At 48.0% G+C, this 15374-nt stretch overlaps 1 long non-coding RNA gene across 1 annotated transcript; it reads right to left on the bottom strand.

Annotated features, from left to right (window-relative positions):
- Nucleotides 1–8809: 8809 nt before the first annotated feature.
- Nucleotides 8810–9981, bottom strand: LOC106726891. The gene is made up of 2 exons (XR_001363018.1): nucleotides 9838–9981; nucleotides 8810–9190 (listed from the first exon to the last, which is right to left on the bottom strand). It is a non-coding gene; the product is annotated as an uncharacterized LOC106726891 (long non-coding RNA).
- Nucleotides 9982–15374: the final 5393 nt, after the last annotated feature.

Here is a 15374-nt window from a genome sequence, read left to right as displayed (position 1 = left end):
GATCCCTTTGGCGGTCGAACGACCCTTTCACAGGGGTCGCCTAAGACCATCCTGCATATCAGATATTTACATTACGATTCATAACAGTAGCAACATTACAGTTATGAAGTAGCAACGAAAATAATTTTATGGTTGGGTCACAACATGAGGAACTGTATTTAAAGGGCCAGAAGGTTGAGAACCACTGTTCTAGGGACTCACGCTCGCTTGCCATCTCAGCATGCGGTGATCTCATGAGGAGTGCTGACTTCTCTGACCACTATGATTTCGGGCAATGTATACAATTTCCCTCTCCTATTGCACTTCATTCAGGCACAAAACCAAACGAAACCCAAAAATGTAGGAAGGACAGAGCAAAAACGGGGTGGGGAAGACACAGAAACAGGAGGAAGGGAGGTGTGCTTTTCACCTGTCTCTGATTATAAAGCTCCGTTACCTGGAGGCCTGCAGGTATGGCGACTCAAGAAACTCAGAGGCGGGGAAGCTCGGTGGGAAGTTTCGGGTCATCCCTGTTGGAAGCGCGATCAGGAAGTTAGCCGAGAGCCCAGGAAAAAAGACATGGGCTGCTTCTGCCTCCCTGGGGATGGGCTAGTGTCAGCCTGGCCATGAGAAAGGTGTTAACCAAATGGAAATGCCCATTTCCTCTATTTTTAAGACCACGAAGAGGGGCAGGACAGAGCTGAGGCTGATTAGTCAGAGGCAGTGGCCCCGGTGGGAGCCACCAGAAAACTGTGATCACTTTTTTCATGTCTGTTAAAGGGCAGCCCTTCACCTTTGCAGCCTGGAGTTGATGTTTGGAAGTGGTCAAAAGTTACTCAGAGTCAAATCAGGTGACTGAGGTGGGTAACCAAACTCAGTGTCACCTTAGGAGACAAATCCAAGACGTGGCCCCAGTGTGGATTCCTGGTTTCCTCACGGGTTGTCACCTGGTTCTAAAGGCGGCTCCTTACGAAAGTCCTAGTGTGGGTTTGAGCAGGGGCAGCAGCACTGGGAAAAGCCTGGAGATTCCTCAGGCGTCTCTTTCGAAAGGCAACATGTTTCTGTCAAAAAGCAGGTCCCTAATTATCATATTTCCTTTAACGCCCACCCTCACCTCGATCCGCTAATGGTGATCACTCATTGTCAGCCACAGCACAGGGGGCTGTTGTGGGTGCCAAGGAGGAAGAGAGGGTCACCCCTGGGGCGCTGGCTATGGCCAGTGGTGGAGGGCTGGCAACGAAGGGGCTGACACCACCCGCATTGGTTTTCTGTGGCTGCCAGAACAAAGTACCACAGATTGAGGGGCTTAAAATAACAGATAGTCTCTCATCATTCTGGAGGCCAGAAATCTGAAATGTGTCAGAGGCTCGAGGGGAGAACCTAACTTGTTCCTTGCCTCCTCCAGCTTTGAGTGGCTGACTGCATCCCTTAGCTTGTGGCCACATCGCCCTGATCTCTGCTTCCTCTGTATCAAATCTCCCTCTGCTTTCCTCTTTTTATTTTTTTATTATTTAAAGTATTACATATGTCTCCTTTTTCCCCCATCGACCCCTCCCCAGCCACTCCCCCCACAAGACAAGCCCCCACCGCCCAGTGTCCGTGTCCATTGGTTATGGTAGTATGCATGCATACAGTCCTTTGGTTGATCTCTTACCCACACACACCCTCCCCTGCCTTCCCTCTGAGGTTTGACAATCTGTTTGGTGTTTCCCTGTCTCTGGGTCTATTTTTGTTCATCTGTTTATGTTGTTCATTACATTCCACAAATGAGTGAGCTCATGTGATATTTACCTTTCTCTGACTGGCTTATTTTGCTTAGCATAATGCTCTCCAGGTCCATTCTTGCTGTTGCAAATGGTAAAAGTTCCTTCTTTTTTATAGCAGCATAGTATTCCATTGTGTAGATGTACCACAGTTATTTATCCACTCATCTGCTGATGGGCACTTAGGCTGTTTCCAAATCTTAGCTACTGTAAATTGTGCTGCTATGAACATAAGAGTGCATATGTCCCTCTGCTTTCCTCTTATAAGAATACACGTGATGGCAGGGCCCACGTGGATAATCCAGAATAATCTCCCCATCTCAAGATCCTTAATGTAATTGCATCTACAAAGTCTTTGCCATGAACAGTCACATTTATACATGCTCCAAGGACTAAAACCTGATATCTCTTGGGGTCATTATTCACCCTCCCACAGTGGGATTGGGGCACCCATCCTTGATGCCAGGAAGAGCTGACAGGTAGCAGCTCAGGCTGCTCTGCCCATCCTTTCATCCCAACAGGCACCCAAGGTGGCTGGGGGGAGCCACTGAGACTCTAATCCAAGGGTGAGAGCAGATCACCTTCCTTCCCAGCCAGCTCTCCAGAAGTTCTCCATGCGTCCAGGAGGGGGTCTGAGAGGCCCAGCAAGCTCAGACTGGCACAGGCTCAGAGAAAGTCCGCCATCTGCCTGGCTCCAGCACTCCCATCTCCCCCCATCAGGTGAACCACGAGCTGGCCATCTGGGTGGCTTCCAGGACAGACAGCTCGAAGCTTCATCCAACTCTCATTCAGGCCCATGATTACACTCTAAGTCCTGTGGCTCACAGTGAGGGGTGGGGCCCATTGCCTGGGAGCTGGTTGGAAAAGCAGAACCTCAGGCCTGCCCCAGATAGCTTGAGTCCGAACCTGCGATTTAACGGGATTCCCAGGGGATTCCTGAGCAAGTTTCAGTGAGAGAAGCACTGGTGCGAACCCTGGCATCGTCCCCTTCTCACAAGTTCCAGGTCTTCTCTCTCGCAGCGGGAGCGTGTGGACTGCTGGCTCCATAGGGAAGGGGTGTGGGGTTTGGAAGCAAAGCGGTGCTCACTTGGTTTATCTTCCTGACACTTTGAATTTCAAATAACATTCTAAAACTTGGCTTGGGTAGTTATTCTTAGGGAGGGGTGAGGCAGGTGTGCCTGTGTTTAACCAACTTGAGAGAAGTTTCTCCTGACTGAGCGCATGCAGGCTCTGGGAGCAGCAGACTCAGCCTCCCACCTGCCCAGTCATCTCTGAAACCAATCTGGTTCCAGCCCTCCCTGCTGGGAACATCTGTTGCTTATCCACAAGTATCTCTTTTCTCTAGAAAAGATCTCTCACTATGGGAGGGAGCTGCCAGTTACAGTATGCCCACCTCCCTTCCTCCACCCATCACATGACCCCAGTCACATGGTAGTCATATGACCCAGGCCTGCCTATGTAAAGTACCCTGTAACCCTGGCCAGAGTGATTGGTCCAGCATTGGTCATGTGACAAAAACGAGACCAATCAAAGTCCTTCCCTGGGCTTTTCATACTGAAGCTGGGAAAGAGTTTCTCTCTGCTCTTCAGGGATCTTTACACCGGAATGATGTTGGTCAGTACTGCCACACTGAGGTGCTCCTTCATGGCAGCCTGCCATGGGAAGGTACCTGTCCCCTGGCACCTAGCCACATGGGTCTGCCTGCCTCGTGGTACCCTGCCCCACAGAGGGTCCCTGTCACACGGGAAATGCCCACCTGCAGTGCAGCAGGCACAGAGGAGTCTGGGTCTGAGTCAGAACAGAAGAGGGATTCCTGGCTCCATCCAAAGCCCCCTTCTAGTCCTGAGGGCCCCAGAGTCCTTCTACCACATTTGTTTTTCTGTCTAAACTGGTTTGAATTGGGTTCTGTACTTTGCAACTGAAAGAGACCTAACATTCCCATCACAGCCCTCATGTTGGCATCTACCTCCATGCCATCCCTTCCTCCCATGGAAGCTAAGCTCCTGCACGTGGAACTCAGGCATTTGAAGGGAAATTGCAGGCCCTCTGTTCCTCCCAGTATTGCAGTGTCTGCACCTGGAAAGCAGCATCGCAGTAATTTGCACCTGTGTTTCCCCTCCCTAGGCTGTGAGCATCCCAGAGGGACACTGGGCCTTGTAGCCCTGGGAGCCAATGGACTTTGTAATCGCAGAACATGCTTAGCAGATATTGTGGATGGAATGTCTGAACTCCATGTGTGGCTTTTGAACTCCGTATCTGTGAACACACTGTGTTTCAGTGAACATTCATGAATACTCTCAGGCTCTAAATGTCTCTGTGCCTCAGTCTCCACATCTATAAATAGGGGAGCTCCCAGCTCCACATCTTGGGCTCGTCAGCATGTGCCCATGAAGCCTCAGGATGGTGTCTGGCATCCATTGTAAGCCTCTCGGGATTGTCTTGATTATTTACATTTTCTCTCTTCCCCACAATTCCTCTTCCTTTTTCTCACCTCTCCTGTTATTTCTTCACGCCTGTTCCTGTCTCTCAGCAGAGGAGGTTACTAGACACCATGGGCACCTGTCTCTGCTGCAGGAAATGCTGGGGGCTGCCTGTTTGGCAGCTGAGATCTGCTGAGATGCCCCCCCAAGTAGAAAAAAGCACCCCCACACTCTATTTGTCCATCCCCGCCCCGTGATCCCTATTTAGAGCCTATTTCCAGCCAGGTGGCCTGGGGCGCTGATGCCCTGATCCTCTAGACGTAATCCTGGTCTATCCCCGCGACCGCCAGGCTAAGACTCTGTGGCAGAAGCTCAGCAGCTGCAGTGTCCACGGGAATCAGCTCAGGATGCCCTCCTGGCCCCTGCGTAAGATCTTCCCTGGAAAGGTGAAAAGATGTGTTTTCTTCTGCACAATATCCTTTTGCTCTGACGACTGTATCCCCCAGACAGATCCACTTAGTAAGCATTTCCATGTGAGTAGTCACTGCTACCATCTGGATTTGCTCTCGGAGAGGCCAGGTGGGTCACTGAATTGTCACCCCGGGACCCCTGAGTCAGGGCACTGGGCAGGGCGGGGTCCCTCTCGGTGGACCCCGAGGTCAGCAGCAGACAGCACACCTAGAACGTTGCTTTACACAGCTGGGCCATTCTGCTGAATGTCACCACCCTGAGCACTGAAAACGACACTAGTGCTGTCATTCTGGGAGGCAAGGGGCTGCCATCGGGAGGGGCAGGCGGCAGAGATGTGAACCTCCTGGTCACATGCTTGTGGCATTTTTGCCTGCCCTTATCCCTATATGCTCTCTTAGTAACAGCATCCTAACTTCCCTTGGGGAGGCCTCTGTCCCTGTGTCCATCCAAGGGTGTGAGTGGGACCCACGTCTGGCCACTCGAAAGGCCCCGCCTCCCGCCTCCCACCTCCCACCTGCTGTGATAGCCCTGGAGGGCAGGTCCCCAAAGCCAGGCTACAGAGAGGCTCCTGAGCTCACCAGACCCTCCAGTTGAGCTAAGAGATGGAGAAAGGAAGGTTCTAGATGACTTTTCCAAAATGGCCAGCTCCAGCCGCTTCTGAAGCTGTCACCCGCTGGCCAGATCAGGTACCGGAGCCAACAAATTCCCTGTTTTGAACAACCGGCTAGGCCAGGATTCCTGACCCTGCAACAGAGGCCCTGACTACCTCCCTCCCTTTCTTCACGCCTTCCCCTCTCCCCGGATCCTCGCCCACGATCCACACTTTTGTCCGCTTGCCTGTATTAGTCTCCCAGGGCCGCCCTAGCACATCACCACAGGCTGGGGGGCTTCAGACAGCAGGAATTTATTCATTTACAGACTGGAGGCCAGGAGTCCCGAAGCGTAGATTAATTCAGCAACCAAAACGGGCCGCTGGAGGCTGTGAGTCCCAGGGGACCTCGGGAGTTTCCCAGAACTGAAAGTGGGGCTCTCCAGTGGTCTTGTCTCCATACCCAGGAGCGTGACGCAAGCGGCCTCCAGCCTCTCCAAAATCTGGCTGCTGCACCAACCCCCTTGCATGCAGATGGGGTCTAAGAAATGTTTTTTGAATGAATAAAAAAATCTATCTGTATCTGTGGGTTTTGTAGCTCCCAGGGACAATTGAAAGAAAACTCCCAGCAGAATAGCCACATTGGTTTATGGTCTATTTGTGCATTTATCTGCTCTTCTGGAAGCTAAAAAGTTCCTGTTTGGGCACCTCCCATACTCAAGTATGGATTCTTTTTTTCCTTCAAGCTCTCTTCAAAAGTTGACATTTACATTTATGCAATGGAATATTACTCAGCTGTATAAAAAAAAAAAGAACTTTTACCTTTTGCAAGGACATGAATGGATCTGGGGAATATTATGCTAAGTGAAATAAGCCAGTCAGAGAAAGACAAGTACCATATGATTTCACTTATATGTGGAATCTAGTGAACAAAATAAACTAGCGAACAAAATAGAAACAGACTCATAAATCCAGAGAACAGACTGACAGCTGTTAGAGGGGAGGGGGGTGATTAAGCAAAGAAAAAACTCCTAGACACAGACAACAGTATGGTGATTACCAGATAACAGATGAGAATAACAAGCATTAGAAAAAGTCTGTCTTTTACAGATGTGTTTTGTTTTGTTTTGTTTTTAGTTTTAATTGTGGTAAAATACACATAACATAAAATTTACCATTTCAGCCCTTTTACCAGAGGGAAAGGGAGTAGGGGAGGTAAAAGGGAGTAAAGGGGGGATAAATGGTGATGGAAGGAGACTTGCCTTGGGGTAGTGAACACACAATATTCAGATAGTGTATTATAGAATTGTACACCTGAAACCTATGTAATTTTACTAACCAATGTCACCCCAATAAAGTCAATAAGCAAATTTTAAAATACTTTTCAAGTTAAAAAGTAATTGACATTTTCTACCTTTAAACTGCAAAATCAAATCATATCACTTCATGCATTCAATGGGAGGAGACCGTGCAGGCAGCGGCTCAGGGGAGAGGCCTTCCCTCCTGCCACCCCCAGGAAATATCCACAAGGAGAAATGGGGACAGAGCGGCCCTGAGTCAGCAAGGCCGTCCCCTAGCAGCCTCCACACAAGTCCCAGTGCTTCTGGCCTTTGTGGTCTGCTGCTCTCCCTGGGGAGCCAGGGAGGAAGGGCCCCACCTCCACACATCCTGTGCTCTTTCCACTTCCAGAGAGGAACGTGTGGGTGTTGGCTCTAGTCTCCTCCCTGCCTTTGCACCTCTGCCAAGTGAACTTGACCAAGTGCTCATTAGTAGGTCACTCACTGAAAATGTGGGGCATGTCAGCTGAGCACGAACCCTCACTGTACTCCTGTTTTTTAATCCACTCATCTGCTGACGGGTCGACTGGTCGTTCTGGTCATTCGGTCATAATGGTCGCTTAGGCTTTTATATATACAGATACTTTAATAAAAGTTGTGTGAATGTGGTTTCTCTCTCTCTCAAAACATTCTAATGTACTGTACGTTCAGCATGGACAAAGAGATGATTCACATCCCAAAGAGGATAGGATAGTGAGAAACAGTGTGAGATTTCATCACACTATTCAGAATGAGACCCAATTTAAAACTTGCAAGTTGTTTATTCTGTAATTTATAAGTTGTTTATTTCTGTAATTTTCCATTTAATATTTTTGTACCACAGTTGACTGTGGGTAACTGAAACCACAAAAGTGAAACTGGGGATAAAACTACTGTATATACTTGTTGAATTGAAAAAAAAAATAGTTGAAATAGGATCGCCTGCACAACCGGGGTTCTGGGCTCCAGACTTTCCTAGCCCTGGCTCACTGGAGGAACATGGGCAAGTCTGAATTCTCTAGGTCTCCATTTCTCCACGAACATGGGAATCATAAGTGTAACACATACACACACACACACACACACACACACACACACACACTCCTGGGACTTGAAAAACCTTTGCACACTCTGAGTAATTTATAGCTTAATCATCTGGGAAATCTAATATATCCATACAAGTTACTATAAGTATAGCAGCCACCTCAAAATAGAAACGCCAGGATAAGCATAATAATGACAATAATAATGCTCTACTAAAATATATAAGATTTCCAAGGCATTAATCTTCTTAATGCCTCTGTGAGGACAGGAAGTGGCTAATATTATTATAAATATAAATATCACGTATTTTTAATATGCACTGTGTTGTCTTTACAAAATTGAATATGTCATTTTACCATCTTTTCTCGCTCATGAAATAAGTAGAAAAACTGTTCTTATTTTTCCCAATCAATAACTTTTTTAAAAAAATATGCTTTTAATGATTTGAGAGAGAGAAGAAGGAAGAGGGAGAGAGAGAGAGAAACATTGATGATAGAGAACCATCATCAGCTGCCTCCTACTGGAGACCTCTCAGTGCAACTAAGTCACGCTAGCCAGGGAGACAATTAATACTTTTTAAAGCAGGAAAACCTAGTAATATTTGAGTTGAGAGATATAGTGAATTGAATAGTGTCCCATCACCCCAAATGCACATTTATCCAAAACTGCTGGATGTGACCTTATTTGGAAATAGGGTCTTCGCAGATATAATTAGTTAAGGTGAGGTCATCCTGGAGTAGGGTGGGCCCCAAACCCAATGACTGGTGTCCTTGTAAGAAGAGGAGAGGACACACCAATACACACAGAGGAGAGAAAAGGCCATGTGAAGAGGGACCGAGATGGAAGTGATGCAGCCACAAGCCAAGGAAACTACTGGCAGCCCATTCGTTTTCGCATCGTCTGCAGCTGCCTGAATTCACCTAACAACAGGTTGACCAGCTGTGACAGAGACAGCACTACCCACGGAGCCTACAAGACTTACTGGCTGATGATTTACTGAAAAAGGTTGGTGGCCCCGACACAGGCTCTGGAGCCAAATTACCCGACTTCAAATCCTAGATCCACTAGCTGTGAGATTTGGGGTAAGTTATTTTTCCTCCTTCTAACTCCATTTCCACATCTCTAAGATGGGTATTATAGTCTTTATTTCAAAATATTTTTGTGGGGATTAGAGGAATTATCATTTTGAATGTTTTAGAATAGTATCTGGCACATGGAAGCTCTATCAATGAGTCCAATTATTTTCAGGTCTTTATTTTAATCCTCAGTCTCCCCATATCCTTAAACAGCACCGTCTTATGCCAGAAAAAAATGTATAAGAATTCACAAGCCTTTGTTCCACTTGTCACACAAGGTTCTTTAAACTCATCATTTTTTTCACTTTTCTTCATCTCCTTCACTTTTCATTATTGCTTCATAGGCAAACAGATCCAGGAAACCTTAGCTCAGACTTCTCAAATCCCAGATGGGTTCTAATTTGTTACGTTGGAGGGGGAAAAATGTATTCCCTAGCAGATGCACGAGGACTGTGTTGTTAGTCACACCTGCCACCTCCTTCTTCACTTTTCAGCATTAAAGACATTTCTGCAAGTGCTAAGAATCTTGACTCTAAAAGCAAAAGCAGAACAATGAGGCCAGGATTTTCCATGTGGACTAGGATATTTTCCTCCTTTAACTGCTGGTGGCTGGGGTGATGTGTGGGGGCGTCTGGTAGCGCTGGCGCAGGCACAATTGGCATTGATCATTATCCCCCTCCATCCTCTCACTTCTTCCATGCCATCGATTGTGCTGGGCATGACTCCATATCCCAACCTCCTGTGCAGTGTGGCATGGTCCTGTGACTAAGTGCTCCTGCTGGAATGCAAATGCAGGTGGCAGGCACCCCTTCTCAGTCTGAGCCTTAAGGCATTGAGCTCATGCTCTTCCACGCCTCCATCTTCCCCTGAACTGCACGTGGATGAGGGAGATACCCTAAGTGATAGCAAAGCAACAAGATGGACAGAACCTGGGTCCCTGAATGACCATGTGGAACAGAGCAGCCTGTCACCTTGGACCCCTCATGAAAAGACACTTGAGAAAGACTAAACAGCTGTGTTCTTTAAGTCACTTTGTCACAGAAGCTTAGCTTGGACCCTAACACACACAAGGCCATACAGTCCATTATCTTCATGTCACAGATGAGGAAACTGAGTTGCTGGGCGATCCCCCCAATCCCACAGTCGTCTGCAGAACCAGGTCTGGAAACAGCCTCTCACCTCAGAGTCCTGTGCTCTGTCCACTCCACGTGGCCACCATGTTTCCCTTTGGAGACAGGCTGTGTCACCTCAGGTCTCTGCAGCTATCCACTCAGTGCTCAGCACTTGGAGCCCACATGCTGCTGGGAACAGTGCTTCAGTCTGGGTTCGGTCAGAGAGAGAAACCACACAGGACGTCACACAGAGGAAGTTTAAAGTAGGAATCAGTAACTAACAGGACTGGGGAGCGAGGAGTGGGCTGGTAAGAAGTAAAGAGAACTCTAAAGAACATCTGATAGATACAGGAGCGGCCATGACTCCCAAGGACTGGGATGGTGCGTCCCAGAGCTGAGATCCAGATCTCACTGGTGGGGGCGGGGGGGTGACTGTGGTCAATGGGATGGCAGGGGAGTGGCTGTGTGGCTGTGGTGCCGTGCCAGCAGGGCTTGCTGGGAATCTGCCCGTGGGGTGGCAGGAAAGCTGTTTGTGGAGAGACATCACACTGGAGGCCCTCTTTGTGCAACCACAGAGGGTTTATGGGGAAAGCTGCTGCCACACAAAGAACAATGAGCAGCCAGTTACCAAGGACATTTAGGACACATTTATCTATGCACAATGATTAACTTTTGCTCATCTTTTCTCTATTTTCTGATTCCTGTCAAGGGCATGTACCTTGGTTGCGGGCACATCCCCAGTGGGGAGTGTGCAGGAGGCAGCTGAATCGATGTTTCTCTCTCATCAATGTTTCTACCTCTCTATTCCTCTCTTTCTCCCTTCCTCTCTGTAAAAAATCAATAAAATATATTTTAAAAAAATACATTTATTGATTTCAGAGAGGAATGGAGAGAGAAGAAGAAACATCAATGATGAGAGAGGATCATTGATTGGCTGCCTCCTGCACACACCCCTACCTGAGATTGAGCCCGCAACCCCAATGTGCCCTGTAAAAAATCAATAAAATATATTTTAAAAAAATACATTTATTGATTTCAGAGAGGAATGGAGAGAGATATAGAAACATCAATGATGAGAGAGGATCATTGATTGGCTGCCTCCTGCACACACCCCTACCTGAGATTGAGCCCGCAACCCCAGGCATGTGCCCTGACCGAGAATTGAACCTCAACCTCCTGGTTCATAGGTTGACACTCAACCACTGAGCCACTCCAGCCAGGCTTCTCTATTTTCTTTAGAGACTTTCAAAAATTTTTTTGAACTAATGCGTGATTCACCTAAAAATACAACTCAGAATTATACATACATTTTTATTATTGGGTCATAAAAACATAAAATCAAGACTCAAGCTCAGTGGTCTCTGTTCATTTACAATATGGGAGAACCTTTGGTCAGCAACTGTCACATACCACATCACCACAAACTTGGTGGATGAAAACATTATCTCAAATGTTTCTGTGGTCGGGAGGCCAAGCTGAGTCCTCTGCCCACGTGGCAGACACCACATCAAGGTGTGAGCTGAGGCTGCGAGCTCGTCTGACACTCAGGGTTCACTTCCAAATCAGCCAGGTTGTTGGCAGGATTCAGTTCCTCGCAGTCATAGTGCTGAGGTTCCTATTTCTTTGCTGGCTGTGAGCTGAAGGTGGCTCTCAACTCGCAGAGGCCACCCACAGGTCCTGACACTTGGACTCTCACGATGACAGCTGGGTCCTTCAAAGCCAGCAGAAAAGTCTCTCTCTAGTCTGCCACTGCTGGAACTTATATAATGTACACAGTCACAGGTGTAACGATCCCATTATATTCACAGGTCTACCCACACTCGAGGACAGGAGATTCTACAGGGTGTCTATAGCAGGGGCAGACTCTTGGAAGCCGTCTCAGAATTCTGCCTGCCATAGAAACTCAGAAAGTCTGTGGGAATTAGAAAATGTATTGAGAGCCAGTCTATCTTCTTCTCATTCTAGAAATCTCTCTCATCTTCTAAATGAGCCAAGATTCCCTTGCTGCCCCTCAACTTCCAACAGCCACAAACCCTCCTTCCTCACCTCTGGAATCCTCAAAGGGTTTTCATCTTTGGGATCAACAGAAAATCAAAGCTATATCTTGTTTTGGATCAAACCAGAGCTCTACTCCATTTTTTATGCCCCTTTGTACTCAGTTTGCAAGAAAAGAGGAAAGGGGGTATATTAGTCTCTGAGAGATGCTATAACAAATTACCACAAACTGGGTGACTTAAAACAGCTATTTACTCTCTCACAATTCTGGTATTAGGATCTAGTGGAGGATCCATCCTTGCCTCTTCCAGTTCCTAGTGGCTGCCCAGGTTCCTTGGCTTGTGACAGCATCACTCCACACTCCACCTCCATCTTCATATGGCCTTCTCCCCTGTGTTTATGTCTACATCTCAAATCTCCCTTTGTCTTTCTCTTGTAAGGATACCAGCCATTGGATTTAGGGCCCACCCTGAATCCAAGATGATTCCATCTCAAGATTCTTAATTACATATGCAAAGGGCTTTTTTTTCCAAACAAAGCCACATTCCTAGGTTCAAGGTGAAGACTTGGACATACCTTTTGAAGGGCCACTATTCAATTAATTACACATGGGAAAGAATTGATGTAGAAATCCAGTTACATCAGGGCAAAGACCCGATATTCTCCTTGACCTTGCAAAAGCATGGCAGAGGCCTTGGCTGCTAAGTAGAACTAGAGAGCCTAGCTGAGGTGGTACTGCCTTTAGGACCACTAACCCTCAGGTCCCTGCTTCTCCGCCTCTCCTCTGCATGCCCCCCAACCCCAGTGTAGTGAGGCTCCTCCACACCAGGGCACACGGCAGAGGGGAACTCAGGTGCACACTGGGGGCCTCTGAAGCCACTGTGCACTATTGGACAAGTCACTTAACCTCCCTCTCCCTCAGTTGTCACATTTATAGTCTGGGGTTAATAACAATAATACCTGCTTTATGGGGTTGCTATAAAGTAGGCAGAATTCCAAGACAGCCCCCAAATTCCCACCCTGCTGGTGAACACGCCCTGTACAAACCCCTCCCCTTGCGAGTCTGCCCTGTATAGGTTGAACTAGATGAAATTTCCTTTGGGGGATGAAAAACGGAGACTGTCACTAACTTACGTGTTTCAGTGGAATGTAAGTATCAAACAATTGTTAGCTACTATTATCAGGTACATCTCTAGACCCACATCCTGGATCCTCAACCACAGGAAAGGACCTCTCTTCCTCCCAGCTCCAGGCTGACAAGCTCAGGCAAGGCTCTCATTGGCTGAGTGTGGGTCACGTGCCAACCCTTGGATAAATCACTGTGGCCAGGAAGGGGGGCTTCATGATTGTCTAGCTTAGATTAGATGTATGTCCCTATTGGATGGATGGATTGTATATATAATAAATGCAGGCGGTAAAGATCAAACAGTAGATAAAGTTACACAATGGAAAGTAGGACACTTCTCAGAAGTTTCTACCAGTTTTTGTGTGCATATCATTCCAGAAATAACTTGCCCATCTATAAGCAAGCGTATGAATATGTAGAGATACAGATACGGATCTCCCCACCTGCTTTCACACAGATGATTGTGTGCTGAATATTTTCCACTTCTTTGCCCGAAGCATTCCTCTCCTTGCTCCACCCTGCCCCCGCCTGAGGCAGCTGACCTCTGCATCCAGAGGCTTCGGGCTGTGCTTGGCCAACAGGAGGCCCTGGCAGAAGCTCAGAGGGTGGGAGGCAAATGAGAGGAGTCTGAGTTCTTCCCCCAGCTGCCTCCCTGTGGGGATCCGGCGGGGGGGGCGGGGGTGTCTACCTCTCTACCAAATCCTCAGCTCCTGCCAGGGGTCCTCTCCCAGCTCCAGCCATCTCTGAACCCCAGTGACTGCTCCCCCTACCCTTTCAGGCCTACGGTCATAAAGCCCCCCCCCCCACGGCTGGCCCAGAGCCCTGCACCCTCTCTCCTGGGTTCCCCTTAGCCCTCTCACACTTGGGTGAAGACTCTTTTACAAAACCTTCCTCTCAAACACTGTACAAGTGTCCCACACAGGTGGCCCACTCTATACAATTTCCACTTGAAAATCAAAAACTGAATTCTCCCTCTCATTACTGTCCTGTCCCCAAGGGCCACATTCCTCTTTACCTTTTATTACAGTAGACGCTCCCCAGGCTCTGGAGTCAGGTTGCCAGGGTTCAGTCTCAGCCCCGCCACCTTCTACCTGAGTGACCTTGGGCAAGGTGCTGTGCCTTCACCTGTAAAAGGCAGGTAAGGATAGTAGCCTGAGTGAGGTTTGTGTGAGAATTGAATGAGCTGTGAAGCCCTCGCCTCAGGGCCCGGGCTGACTAGGCACTGGGTAAAGGCATTTTTATCTAAGCCAGAATGTCATCCCAACCTCAGAGTCCCCAAGGCCCCACTGAACTGCGTAGCCAGGGCACCTTGTGCCGCTGTCTGGCCATCTTGGTCGTGTCCCTGGTAACTCCTCTTCAGGTTAGGTTCGAGCACGGAGCTGGGGTGTGGGGTGGTGAACTGGGTGGAGCATGTGCCCAGAAGGGAGCCACCCTCTATCCCAGGTCAGCTGGCTCCATCTCAGCATGGGGAAGTAGGGGACCCCTGCTCCATCTGGGTGGGGTCACATACCAAGTGTCCACGAGGCTTCTGGAAAAACCCAACCATTCCAGGGAAGGCTGCACATTAACGCATCAACACCCACTCAGTCTACTTCCCCAGTTGGGTCTTCTGACCTCACAGAGAGCCAGTCAGGTGGGCGGCCGAGCTCTGGGGCAGCACGGGGCCCAGGATGCTGCTCTTGGCCTCTCAGTTCTGGGTCAGTCCCCTAGACAAGCGGATTAATTCTACGTCTGCGGCCACCTCCCCAGCTTCTGGTGAGAGTCCACTTCGAAAACCAAGGAAAATGAATTCTGCAAAGCAACACAGTGGAGTTGGGATTTTCCTTAGGGAAAGCATGCATGCCTTTCATTTTTTTAAATGCTAAGGCTCAGAGCCTGAGGCCTACCCAGTGTTTCAAGGACCTATGAAATGTATAAGGGTTGAAAAAACATCATAGGCTGCAAATTAGGAAACAGCGAAATCAAACCCAAGGATTAATTTATATATTCATTCTTCATTAGTAGTTAAACTGACTATATATAAAAATCCCACTACATTTGTAAACCATTTGTAAAGCTCCATCTTCTCACATTACAGGAATTCACAGGTCTGCCAGTGATTGCCAAGAAGTAACAGCTAAGTGCAAATGAAATGAACGACTTATAGCTAAACCATTTTATGGACAAAATCATTGGCCCTGCCCAGCCCCGAGAATCCCATCATGCCAGGCGGTCACGTTTCCAGAGTCACCTCTACTTCCACCTTTTCTCTTCCTACAGATCATGAACACCAAGCAAAACAAACAAAAGCCACTTTCTTTAAAGGTGGAAAATACAGAAGCTGACAAATAAGAGTTGGATTGAAAACCAAATAATTCGCTGGTTGCCGCTGCAGGGACAAGGACAAGGACATGCACTTCAATGGGACAGACGATTCCTGAAGTCCTAAGGCCAAAGTCACATTGGCTGACTTGCATCTTATGGCTTTTCCAGTCCCTCCAACC

This window comes from Myotis brandtii, unplaced genomic scaffold (genome assembly GCF_000412655.1).
Source record: "Myotis brandtii unplaced genomic scaffold, ASM41265v1 scaffold328, whole genome shotgun sequence".
Lineage (NCBI taxonomy): Eukaryota > Metazoa > Chordata > Mammalia > Chiroptera > Vespertilionidae > Myotis > Myotis brandtii.
The sequence above is the reverse complement of the archived record's forward strand: the minus strand, read 5'-3'. Positions and strand labels throughout refer to the sequence as shown.